The sequence below is a fragment of the Gossypium hirsutum genome, chromosome D04 (genome assembly GCF_007990345.1).
Source record: "Gossypium hirsutum isolate 1008001.06 chromosome D04, Gossypium_hirsutum_v2.1, whole genome shotgun sequence".
NCBI classification, from domain to species: Eukaryota; Viridiplantae; Streptophyta; class Magnoliopsida; order Malvales; family Malvaceae; genus Gossypium; species Gossypium hirsutum.
Genome location: NC_053440.1, coordinates 8,276,921 through 8,290,409, shown reverse-complemented (window position 1 = coordinate 8,290,409; position 13,489 = coordinate 8,276,921). Strand labels below are relative to the sequence as shown.

Below are 13,489 nucleotides of genomic sequence, written 5' to 3'. Positions count from 1 at the left end.
CTAAATCATCACATACTTCCAGCATGTATTCATAACAACTTTCAACTTCTTTCATAGAATCAAAAACTAATGAATTCAACAAGTGGGCCTAGTTGTAAAAGTCACAAAAACACAAAAATTTCAAGAAATAATAAAAAATTGAACTTACTTGCAGTAAAAATATGAAGAGCCAGCTTAAGGAAACCCTTCTATGGTGTTTTAGCTATGAGGATACAGAAAAATAAAGAGAAATCTAGATAATTCCAATTCAATCCTAGCTTTATTAAGTAAATATTGCAATATTTCAATTTTGCCCTTAATTCTCCTTATTTTCTTGCTGATTTTGTACCTTTGCCGTCCAGCCCAAATAGACCTTGGGCCTATTTTCCTTTTAAGCCCTCTTCCTTTTATCATTTAAGCTATTTAATCATTTCCTATAATTTTGCATTTATTACAATTTAGTCCTTTTTATTCAATTAATTATCGGAACTTTAAAATTTCTTAAAGAAACTTTAATACTAACTTTTTAACACTCCACAAATATTTATAAAATATTCATGGCTCCGTTTAAAACCTCTGAGGTCTCGATACCTCATTTTTTATTCTAATTATTTTAATATTTATTTCTAGTGCACTATTCACCATTTCAAAAATTTTCCTAACTTCACATTTAACTTATACTCACTAAATTAATAATATTTTCTGCTTATTTGTCGAATTTAGTGATCTCGAATCACCGTTCCGACACCTCTAAAAATTCAGGTCATTACATTTTTTTTCCTCGTCGGATTTGTGGTCCAAAAACTACTGTTCCGACTAGACATAAAATCGGGCTGTTACATCCAATAAAGTGTCCTCAATAAAGTCCTAACAGAGTCTATCATATGCTTTCTCTAAACCCACTTTGACAGTTATCCATGACTTCTTCCCTTTTTTGGTACGCATTGAGTGCAAAATCTCTTGAGCAATTACAATGTTATTCATCACCCACCATCTTCCTTGGTGTTTATCTTGAACAAGGATGGCTTGCCAGCTCCGCCTGTTGCCTAATTTCGGATTCAGCCTAACATTGGTAGAGTTGATTTTATGTTTGCTCTGTCAACTTTGTTAGGCTCTTATTTTTCTTTGTTTATTTAATCAATACATGGATGCATTTTTCTGAAAAAAAAACTTTTACTTCAATTTTGAATATAATTATTTTACAATAAAAAATTGAAAAAGGAAAATTTTGTATTAATTATTGCATATTTGATAAATGCTAATTTTTTGTATAAAAAAAGAGATAAATGCTAATTTTTAATAAATTTTTAAGTTATGGTAAAATCACATTAATTTCATGATTATGTTGAATAATTATAGTATTTATGATAAGATTTAAAAAAAACAAATAATTTTTGGTATAAAAAAGGATGGGTATGAATTCAATGACAGTATTAACCACATATAAAGTTTGAATTTGTATTAAAAATTTTTTTAGATATTTCAGCTGGATTTTATTATTAGAAACTTAAAAACAAAGCCCAAAATAGAAATCTAATACAATTATGAACCGGCCCAAACCCAACAAAAATAACAGAGCTTGCCTAGAAGCATCCAACCTATCAGCAACAAAGCAAACATAGGCACCAAATTGTAAGATCAACCCCATTCATTATCTCTCTTTCATCTGCACCTCCACTTTCTTCCCCTTTCCTGCAAGCAAATGTTGCCCATTACAAGTACACAAAGGTCATAAATAAATACAAAATTATTTACAAATTTTCTTAAAAAATTCATTTCATATACAAACGTCATAAATAGTTTACATAAAAAATAAATATTTTTTAAATCATAATTAAAATTAAATTCCCTTAAAAAATTCACTACATATTTATTTTTAATTTTATTAATTTTACATATATGTTTAAAAATGGTTTAAAACATATTTAAAAAATAAATTAAATAAACACATTTAAAATTCAAATATTTAAAAATATAATTAATATTATGTTTCAAAACAAACAAAAAAAAAGAATCATATTCTTTTGTTAACCAATAATTTATTTTAAATTGTCTGTTTACTTAAAAAATTAGAAACAAAATTTTAAACAGAAATTTTAAATTGTTTAAAAAATTGTTAATTAATTAATTAGTTTTCTACAAGAATTCACAAGTTATTAGGTACACCAATATATAATTTGCATTGTTTTTTACACACTAACTAATATTACTAATTTAATATTTTGTTGGGAATGAAGCTCTTTTTCCAATTGTAAACTTTGCTTAGTTAAATTAATATTAAAGTTAAAACATGTCATAAGCCCCTCTACTTTTCATAAATTTATAATTAAGTCTTTGTATTTTTATTTTTAAAAATTTAAATTCCTCTACTTTTCATACAAAGACACTACACCAAAACAGGTTTTTAACGGTCTTTTTTTAGGCCTTTAGTGGAGCTTCTTAGCGCCGCTAAAAGTATTTGTGGCGCTTTCACAAGTGCCACAAAAAACGCCGCTATTGACAACGTCGCTAACATTTGCGGCGTTTTTAGAAATAAGCGTCGCTAAAGATCATGACTTTTAGCGGCACTTTCCCAAAAACGCCGCTAAAGAACAAAAACTTTAACGGCGCTTTCCATAAAAACGCCGTTAAAGAACAAGACCTTTAGCGGCGCTTCCCCCAAAAACGCCGCTAAAGAACAAGACCTTTAGCGGCGCTTTCCCCGAAAACACTGCTAAAGAGCAAGACCTTTAGCGGCGTGTTTAGAGAAAGTGCCACTAAAGGTCACGAAAAATAAAAAAAAATATTATAAAAACACCACAAATTATTATATAAAAATTATTATAAACGGCACTTTCCACAAATATTACCAGATTTATGAGATCATACATAAAAAGATAATTTCTTTAAAAGATACAATCTTCAAATTACGATTTTAAATCTTAGATTTGCATTTTAAAACACATACAAAAATAACATTATTTTTTATTTAAAAATAACATATGCAATATGAACAAAATAAAATATGTAATATGTGTAGGTGAAAACTTTTGTTTAATAATATTAATATGTACAAAAAATTTAAAATAAAGTCTAGATATTCAACCTACTTTATATGACTTTATAATATGAATAAAAATACAAGTATTCAATTGGCTCACAATGTCAAGTCCCACATACCCATAAAACCTGCAGGGTAGGTCTTATCAGTCCTAACCTTCCCATCTAACATAACATGCCTTTGCATAAGAATAGCAATCACTTCTCTGTATGTCAAAGCATACTTCAGTCTGTTTCGCAGAATGAGAATAATGGCAAACATTCCCTCAACTTGTGGGGTCCAGACGATGGCTTTGGCGCCTGCATTAACAAATACAATGAATACAAAATTAAAATGAAGTAGCATCACACACACACACACACACACACAGAGATGACAATCCAATATGCAATTGAACAAAGTAAACCACATCAATCTTATTTTGAGGAACAAACAATTATCCATTAAACTAGAACAATAAGAAACTTTAGCTCACACATTATAGATGGAAGTCTTTAGCAAAAGGAAAAATCATTTATAGAAAGTCAAGAAAGGCAAATACTACCCAAATTTCATCTATCCATGCAGCAAGTAAATTATATATGGTAAACAACAATAATTTGTTTCAAAGACCAACTGTATTCAAAACAACAACAGTTGGTCCAAGTGCATGGATGCACCAAAAACAGGATGAAATTTCCAATTTGACTAACTTTATTCACCCATCAAACTGGGGATAACAATGACTAACTTCAACTTCATTTATTATTTTATCTTAGCAGATTTCTCACAACATAAGCAGCTGAAGTACAATGAAACATATGAATGAAGTGAACCAAATTCAACCAGTCTCCAAGTGCCCCAAAAATGAGGAGGTCAAATGGTATTGTTCTCTATCAGATCTCTGCCACCACAATCAAATTTACAGCAAGAAAATCACTAAAAAAAGCTGATCCAGAAATAGTAATAGAACTCCTGATAGACAAGAAATAAGAAAAAAGAGAACTAGTTGGTAGGTTGCCTCTTTAGTTGTCAAAATATTTGCACCCTTGATATCCCGATGGATAACACCCTGTTCATGTAGATAAACCAAACCTTCCAAAACCTGTTCAACAAGTAATTAGCATATCGAAATGATACTTTAATAGGGAAATGATGCAATAAATTGCAGTAGAAACAAACCTGGGCAATATAAACAGCCACCAATGATTCAGGAAAAGGCCCAAATTTATTTGGCTTGATAATGTTTGCAAGTGAACCATTCTCCACATACCTTCAAACATGTAAAGCAATAAGTACAAGTTTCAAACAGCTCAAAGTACACTACAGTCACAATGTAAGGTTTCTTACTCAAGAATTATATGCAGGTGAGTTGTTGTCTTCAATGATCCAAGATACTTGACAATGTTTTTATGATTCAAATTCTACAAATAATTCAAATAAGATACCAAAACCCAACTTTTTACCATCAGTAATGAGACCAGCAGCAGTAACTAACTACCATGAAGATGGCCAGTGAAAAGCAAAAAATTAACAGGAAAATTAAAAGGGATTGATAGTTGCAACATAGCCAACCAGCAGTAAGACATCTGCAGTGCACATTTGCAAAACTCATGAGCATCAAACATACAAGGGAGAACACTGATGTAGCATTATAACAAGCAAAATGTTAAAAAGCACCAAAATGCAGTTAAGGCTTAAAGGAGGGAGTTACCTTCAATAACTCAATTCAATGTCAAGATTACTTGAGGATAACAAGCAACAGGAAGGCAAGACACGTAACAAGGAACATAAGCTACAAGCTTTTGTGACTAAACAAATTCCAAAAGCACAAGAACAACTAATTTCAATGATAATAACAAAAGAAAGAAAGAAACTTTACCAAAAAAAAAAAGGCGGGGAGGACTTACTAAAGAGTATCAGGTGGTCCGATAATTGTAACACTCCATTCAAAGATATTGTTTTCATCTACCAATCCGGCCGAGAACCCATCAACCGGATTCTTACAAAGATTTGACGAAAAAACAACAAATCAAAAACCCCCATTGCGATGAATAAAATTGCATTCGTCAAGCAAAGTGCTTGATATTAGTTTATACTACAGTAAGTAAAAATTGGCTACAAATGCTGATTATTTTGGAATAAAACATTTCAAAAATAAAGCTAAAGAAAATTGAAAGATAAGCACATAATATATAAAGAGATAGGCAAGGAAACTTACAGTTTCTGGTCATCGTCGATTTCTAGCTTCTTCTGGCATCGTCGATTTCTAGCTAAAATATAAGAGAAAAAAAACAATAATAAAAAGAAAAGGGTGCACGGTTAAATTTTAAACTTCGTAAAGCTTATTTTTTTGTGTAAGCAAGATACATTCATGGTTGAGAGATAGAACCTTCATGGCTGGCGGCGGAGCAGAGGCGGTGGCTAAAATCACTTCGATTTCTTCCTTCTGCTTAGGGTTTTCAAAAACGAGTTCCCTCTTTTGGAAGATGATCAAAATTATAATTAAAAATTTATATAGAATAAATAACACCCAAAATTAGAAAATAAAGAGGAAAAATGGAACGAAACGTTAGGGGTTTGAGGGGGAAAATTAAGGATTTCGAAAATTTCGGGAAAACATGGCGCGAATTTTTTTAAAAGTATTTGCGGCGTTTTTCATAAAAACGCCACAAAAAATTATTTCATTTAAGCAGATAAAATAAAAGATTTTTAGCATAACAAAACGACGCCGTTTTGTTCAAAATGAAATGATTTTTTGTGGCGTTTTTATGAAAAACGCTGCAAAAGGTAAGCAATAGCGGCGTTTTTACGAAAAACGCCGCAAACTAATAATTTTTAGCAGATAAAATAAAGGATTTTTAGCATAACAAAACAACGTCGTTTTGTTCAAAATGAAATGATTTTTTGTGGCGTTTTTACGAAAAACGCCGCAAACTAATAATTTTTAGCAGATAAAATAAAGGCTTTTTAGAATAACAAAACGACATCGTTTTGTTCAAAATGAAATGATTTTTTGTGGCTTTTTTTATGAAAAACGCCGCAAAAGGTAAGCAATAGCGGCGTTTTTACGAAAAACGCCACAAACTAATAATTTTTAGCAGATAAAATAAAGGATTTTTAGTATAACAAAACGACGTAGTTTTATTCAAAATAAAATGATTTTTTGTGGCGTTTTTACGAAAAATGCCGCAAACTAATAATTTTTAGCAAATAAAATAAAGGATTTTTAGCATAACAAAACGACGTCGTTTTGTTCAAAATGAAATGATTTTTTGTGGCGTTTTACGAAAAATGCCGCAAACTAATAATTTTTAGCAGATAAAATAAAGGATTTTTAGCATAACAAAACGACGTCGTTTTGTTCAAAATGAAATGATTTTTTGTGGCGTTTTTACGAAAAACGCCGCAAACTAATAATTTTTAGCAGATAAAATAAAAGCTTTTTAGCATAACAAAACGACGTCGTTTTGTTCAAAATGAAATGATTTTTTGTGGCGTTTTTATGAAAAACCCCGCAAAAGGTAAGCAATAGCGGCGTTTTTACGAAAAACGCCACAAACTAATAATTTTTAGCAGATAAAATAAAGGATTTTTAACATAACAAAACGACATCGTTTTGTTCAAAATGAAATGATTTTTTGTGGCGTTTTTACAAAAAACGCCGGAAAAGGTAAGTAATAGCGGCGTTTTTATAAAAAAATGCAACAAAAAATTATTTCATTTTGAACAAAACGACGTCGTTTTGTTATGCTAAAAATCCTTTATTTTATCTGCTAAAAATTACTAGTTAAGTGATTTTATAAAACATTTATTATTACTATTTTTTATAAATTAGATTTTTATAAAAAAAACTAAATACTTTCAAAATAAATATCGTATATTTTAATAAGAAAACAAATTATAAACCTTAAACCCTAAATTAACCAATCAATCTATATGCATAAAGTGATCATCTATCTATTATATATATCTTAAATAATATACTATACTCATAATTTCAATATATTAAATTTATTATTATCTATTTTACAAATACATAAGAACATATTTAATATAAAATTTAATATCCCATAAATCCCCCTAACCCTAAACCCATAACCCCTGAATCCCCCTAACCTTAAACCCCTAACCCTTAAACCCCCCTAACCCCTAAAACAAACCCTAACCCCTAAATTCCCTTAACCCCTAAAGCATAACCCTTAAACCACAAAACCCAAACCCTAAATCCATACCCCATACTCCTTAAAATACCATCCAAAAAAATTTATTTAAAAGTATTTGATACATGTATCAATCTACATGCATAAAGTGATCATCTATCTATTATATATCTCTTAAATAATATAAACTATATACTCATAATTTCAATAAATTAAATTTATTATTATCTATTTTAGAAATATATAAGAGCATATTTAATATAAAAATTAATAAAACTAATTAATATAAACATAAACTCTAACCTAACCGTTAAAACCCTAACCCCTAAATCCCTAACCCCCAAATCCCCTAACCATTAAATCCCACTAACCCTAAAGCATAACACTTAACCACTAAACCTTAAATCCCAAACCCTAAATCCATACCCCGGCCTACTCCTTAAACTCTAAACCATATACTATAGTGATAATTAATTCAATATTTTAAAATTAATACTATCTTTTTTACGATTATATAAGAAATTATTTAATATATAAACTAAAAAAATCATTAATGTATCCAAAAAACTTTAAAAATATTTTAAATAATAGTATTTTAATTTTTCCATTTTTAACAAATATTTTAAATTATTTTAAATCCCTAAGCATTAGCGGCGCTTTCATAAAAACGCCGCTAAATCCCTGAAAGCACAGAAAACGGTGCCGTTTGGCTTAGTTTTTCTTGCGGCGCTTTCCCAAAAACGCCGCTAAATCCCTGAGCATTAGCGGCGCTTTCTCAAAAACGCCGCTAAAGCCCTGAGCATTAGAGGCGCTTTCTTAAAAACACCACTAAACACCCGAAAAACTCAAAAATTGGCATCGTTGGGCTTAGGTTTTTTTGCGGCGCTTTCTCAAAAACGCCGCTAAAGCCCTGAGCATTAGCGACGCTTCCTTAAAAACACCGCTAAATCCACGAAAGCTCAGAAAACGGCGTCGTTGGGCTTAGGTTTTTTTGCGACGCTTTCTCAAAAACGCCGCTAAAGCCTTGAGAATTAGCGGCGCTTTCTTAAAAACGCCACAAAATCCCCGAAAGCTCGGTAAACGGCGTCGTTGGGCTTAGGTTTTTTGCGGCGCTTTCTGGAAAACGCCGCTAATTCTTATTTCCAGTGGCGTTTTCCTGACAGCGCCGCAAATGATCGATCTTTAGTGGTGTTTTTTATTCAAACGCCGCTAAAAGCCTGTTTTGGTGTAGTGAGAGCTTGAAATGAATAAAAACATTATGAATATTTATGGTTCAACTAATTGATAAGTTGAACAATATAAAATATTTTATACAATATTTAGAGTATATTATTTTATATTATTTGTAAAAATGTACAATTATTTTTTTAAAAATAAAATATATATTTTATATTTTATATTTTATACATACAACTAGCCTTAATATCTATGTTCAGCTTCCATTACACAAAATGGTACTTAAGACAAGTGGTGTTAATTTTTTTATGTTGTTCAATGAATAATTGATACATGATGAATCTTAACACTTGACATGTAACAATGATGACATTACAATGATATCATCATCTGAAAATTATATAAGAATTTAAAAATTAAAATTATATCAAATGTAAATAAAAAAAATATTAAACATATAAAAGGTTGAAATATATTTATAACACTTCATAATTATAAACACATCTTTTTATAATTTTCATAATATTTTATAAAAAAAGTTTATTTTTTTATAAAACAAAAATATAAAAATCAAATGTTTTTATAAACATAAATTTTTTAATTTTATAAAAAATAAATTAAAATCATGAAAATATTAATTGGGTCAAAATTTTTTTAATAAATTTTATAAATAAATAAAAAAATACATATTTTATATAAAATTAGAAAAGTTATAAATTTTTTACATAATTTTTTAATAAGTTTTAGATTTTGTATTTTTTTAAAAAAAAATTGGATGATGACATTACGATGATTTGATCGCTAAAAAAAATACATATTTTATATAAAATTAGAAAAGTTATAAATTTTTTACATAATTTTTTATTAAGTTTTAGATTTTGTATTTTTTTTTAAAAAAATTGGATGATGACATTACGATGATTTGATCGCTGTCACATATCAAATATTCATTAGACTACATAAAAGGTTAATATTGTTTATCCTGGTAGGTACCATTTTGTATAATGAAAACCAAACATAGGTACCAATTTGAACGAAGAAAAACATAGGTACCGAAATGAACATCAAAGTCAAACATAAGTTCCAAAGAGTATATTTATCCCATCATTTTTCTTGTGGTAAAAGTACCATAAAACCCCTTGTACTATACCCTAGATTGTATTTTAACTCCTCTATTGAAAAATGGGCAAATTAACCCTTGTACATAAGATGAGTGAGCAAAACTGCTCATTCGATAAAATTGCACCATTAAATGTCTATTTTGGTGTTTATATATGAGGTATAATAACAAATTTAGCCCTCAACACATTTGTTCAATTTGACTCCTACTCTTTTATTGGAAATAAATTAGAACATTTTGAAACTAATAAAACTAAAGGGCCAAAAGAGCCTTAGTAACAAATTTAAAAATAATAATAAATTAAGCCCTTTTAAAATTTAAAAATGATTTAAAAATCATAAAAAATATAAAAAAAAGTTATAAAATTTTTATTAAAAAAATAACAATCCCAACCTATTAAAATCTAACTATTTTATTGGGCCGATATTTTTATTTTTTTAAATATTTTTTATGTTTTTATAAATCTCATTTTTAATTTTTATGATTTTTTAATATTTCTAATTTTTAAAAGGGCCTAATTGATTTTTTTAAAAATTTGTTACTAAGGTCTTTTTTTCCCTTTAGCCTTATTAGTTTAAAAAATTTCTAATTTACTTCCAATAAAAGAATAGGGGTCAAATTGAAAAAAAAATATAAAGATTGAGGACTAAACTTATTATTATACCTTATATATAACCCTAAATTTTAATATAAAAACTATTTTATTCACCCTTAGTTTATTGCAACAATCATGGAGCGCGCAATCACATATTATCTTTTGATTTAAAGACTTGGAGGAGTAGAATTATAGTTTTATAATTTTTTTTCTGATAACCTTCATTTTTATTTTACGATTCATGTTTGAGGTTTATAGTTATCCCGTCTAATAATGTTGTCTCCCAGGTTTGAATTTGCGTTCTCCCTTAAGAGTGCAATGTGCCTTACCACTGCACCCAACATTTATTGATTATTATACTTTTATAATAATCATATGTTGAATTTACATATTAAATTTAAATATATATTTTTTAAAATAGGTCAAATATAATAGAAGGTTTGTGTACTACACATACTTTGTAGATTTAGATTGTAGCCTCCCCAACTCGTCCTAGACGTTAGACCCGAATTCAGGAGATTACATCGGTCACCGAGATGGCCTAGTACGATCGGGATTTATAAAACAGTCAATTTAAAATATTTGTTTATTTTAGAAGAAAATTTAGTCATATTTTCAAAAAAGCTGACGAGTTATAAAAAAAACGTTTTAGTTTAACTTTCCCAAGTAACAGTGACTTTTTTAAGGAAAATTTACTTAGTTTTTCTATTTATTTATTACTCACAATTTTTTAATTTTAATCTGGTAATAGAAAGGTGATTTTTACTTGGTTTAAATAAAACTGTTTTTCATGCCTTAAATAAAAATCATGTTTTAAAATTAAGTTAAATGTTATGCATGCTAAATAAACCCTAAATATGAGTCTCATGCCACAAAATAAATAAAACAACATAGTTCTGAAATAACATAAATTATAAAAATAAGCCTAATAATACTTTCATAAAAATAATACGTTTTCGAGCCCTCTGTATGTCGTGTCCACATCCTAACCTGGTGGGTTATCTATAAAGATGGACATAAAGGGGGAGTGAGCTATGAAGCTTAATGTGAGTTCCGTCATAAGGGAACCAGTGCAGACAATAGACAAGTCATGCAGAATATCAACTCATAGAATAAATCATAATTAATTAGCAATACATAATATCGGTAATTTAGATCAACCAATCAACAAAATATTTCAATGTTCGTAGCCATGTAATTTTCTTATGAATGTAATGCAAGTTTGGCTTAATAGTAAAAATGTTCCTACCCCACCGCTACACACCACAGTAAGAATTCCCCAGAACTCCTCTACCTTTACACCACGTTGTGGATAAACCACTGATCATTGCAGATGAATTGCTAAGGATAAAAGTACATTCGTGGATGAACCATCCGTCTGCGCAGATAAAAGCTGTTAATATGTTGTGGATAAACCATTGGTCGAGTAGATGTTTGTCGAATACTGGTGGATGAATCATTCATTTGTGCAGATATGTAACACCCCCTAACCCCGAACAGTCGCCAGAACAGGATTACAAGACATTACCGAACATATCAGACAACTTATGAATAATTCATAAATAAAATGATATTCATAGTATAATTGAATAACTAAGTCCTTATTGTAATAGCCCATTTTTGCCCGGCCCATTCAAAAAAAGACCAACCCAAAATCATTTGCACAGCCCAAATTAAATACAATTAAACCCAATAAAACTTGGGCCAAGCTTAACCCAATTACAGGGCCCAATTGGCCTAAAGGTACAGAAACCCTAAGCAGCAGTTTGGCGCCGCACGCCCCACGTCGCAGCAACCGCCCCTGGTGCAGCAACCACCCACGTTCAATAGCCCCACACGTTGAGCACACCTCGCACAATGCCCGTACCTACAACAAAAAGAACCGAAAACATCAAACAAATGGGGGGAAAGTTGTTGATTTTTATTTTCGGCTATTAAAGCCAAAGAGAAATCTGTAAAAGGGGAGAAAATATGGTATTGAAAATATTGAAGGAATACGAAACCGAAAAATCAAAAACAATTTTGAAGGTAATTAGTTGGCTCCGTTTTTCTTTTCTTTTTACTATTTTGTTCTTTTTATTTTCTTTCTTGTTTTTTAAAACGAATAAAACGAAGCAAAGAAGAAGGAGAAAGGTTCTTACCAGTGGTAGCGCGCCGTCGAGGCGCCGTCGTCATTGTGGCCGATTGGAGATGGAATTGGGACGGCAGAGAAAGGGAGGCTGCGGCGCAAACACAAATATGGCAGAGGAGGAGAATGTTTTAGGGTTTTAAAATGGGGATTTTATAGGGCTTGAAACGACGTCGTTTGGGGCCTGTTTCAGTGGCCCCAAAACGGCGCCGTATAGGCCATGCCCGTGTGCAGCCCGATCCGACCCGGGAAGGATCCGCGCATTTCTTCTAAATGGACTATTTACGTAATTAGTCCTCATGATTTTATGGTGTTTTTAAATTAATTTTTTTTTTATTTTTTTTAAATTTTACTGCGCATTTTATTTCTGTTTCAATCTAACCCGTGTTGCTGCGCAGCGTTTTGGAAGGAGGGATTAATTTTCCTTTTGGTCCTCCACTGTCGATTGCGTGTTCTAATTGGTCCATTCGCATTTTATTTATTTGCAAATTTGCCCCAAATATCTGATTAAAGTTTAAATTAGTCCTTTTTTACTATATTATATTATTTGTTATTATTATTATGATTGTTGTTATTATATTATTATTATACTTATATATATGCAAGCATATGTAGGTTAATATATATATGTGTATGTATTTTAAATGTTTTTAAACACATACGTATACTTTATATATTTTATTATTATTTTATTTTCATAGTTTTATAAATATATACATACACATATATCCATTTATATTTTATAATATTCATACATTTTCTATATTTTACATTTTATACATATATATATTTTTATAATATATATATTCATACACCATTCAAAATATTATAAGCATTTTTTTATATACCTGTATATCCATACTTTCATGATCTACTAATATATTATGTTTATACATTTTTATGTTTATTATTTCTAAAATGTAAGTATATTTTATTATTGATTCATTTTCACGATTTTTGTATACATATATATATGCATTAACATTTTATCATGCTTTCAAAGAACATATATTTTGGTTTCGTCAAAGCATTAAAATCGTTTTTTTAAATTTTTAAATATTTGGCATTCATGATTCTCGAGAAAGATCGTGTCCTACCTTACTGGATTGTGATTATTTTTCGATGAATTTAGAAAACCAAGTATTTATTTTGTAATAAATTCACAAATTTTTTAAATAAAAGCTTATTCTCGGGAATCCAAAAATGTCGGGTCCTAACTTACTGGCCATGACATTTTATCATCTCGAAATAAGAATTTCTAAAAACAAATAGTGCAAATATTCGATATTCGGGATTTTCGAGGAAATTG

General features: G+C 29.6%; 1 long non-coding RNA gene across 11 annotated transcripts; it reads right to left on the bottom strand.

Moving 5' to 3' along the window:
- Positions 1–2,979: 2,979 nt before the first annotated feature.
- Positions 2,980–5,574, bottom strand: LOC107900234 (uncharacterized). Of its 11 annotated transcripts, none has more exons than XR_005912411.1 (7): positions 5,391–5,563; positions 5,220–5,271; positions 4,909–5,000; positions 4,713–4,809; positions 4,349–4,587; positions 4,181–4,271; positions 2,980–4,103 (listed from the first exon to the last, which is right to left on the bottom strand). It is a non-coding gene; the product is annotated as an uncharacterized lncRNA (long non-coding RNA). The 11 variants fall into 11 exon arrangements; XR_005912409.1 differs by having other exon boundaries at positions 4,349–4,422; positions 5,391–5,561; XR_005912413.1 differs by having other exon boundaries at positions 4,713–4,742; positions 5,391–5,555.
- Between the last annotated feature and the right edge of the window lie 7,915 nt (positions 5,575–13,489).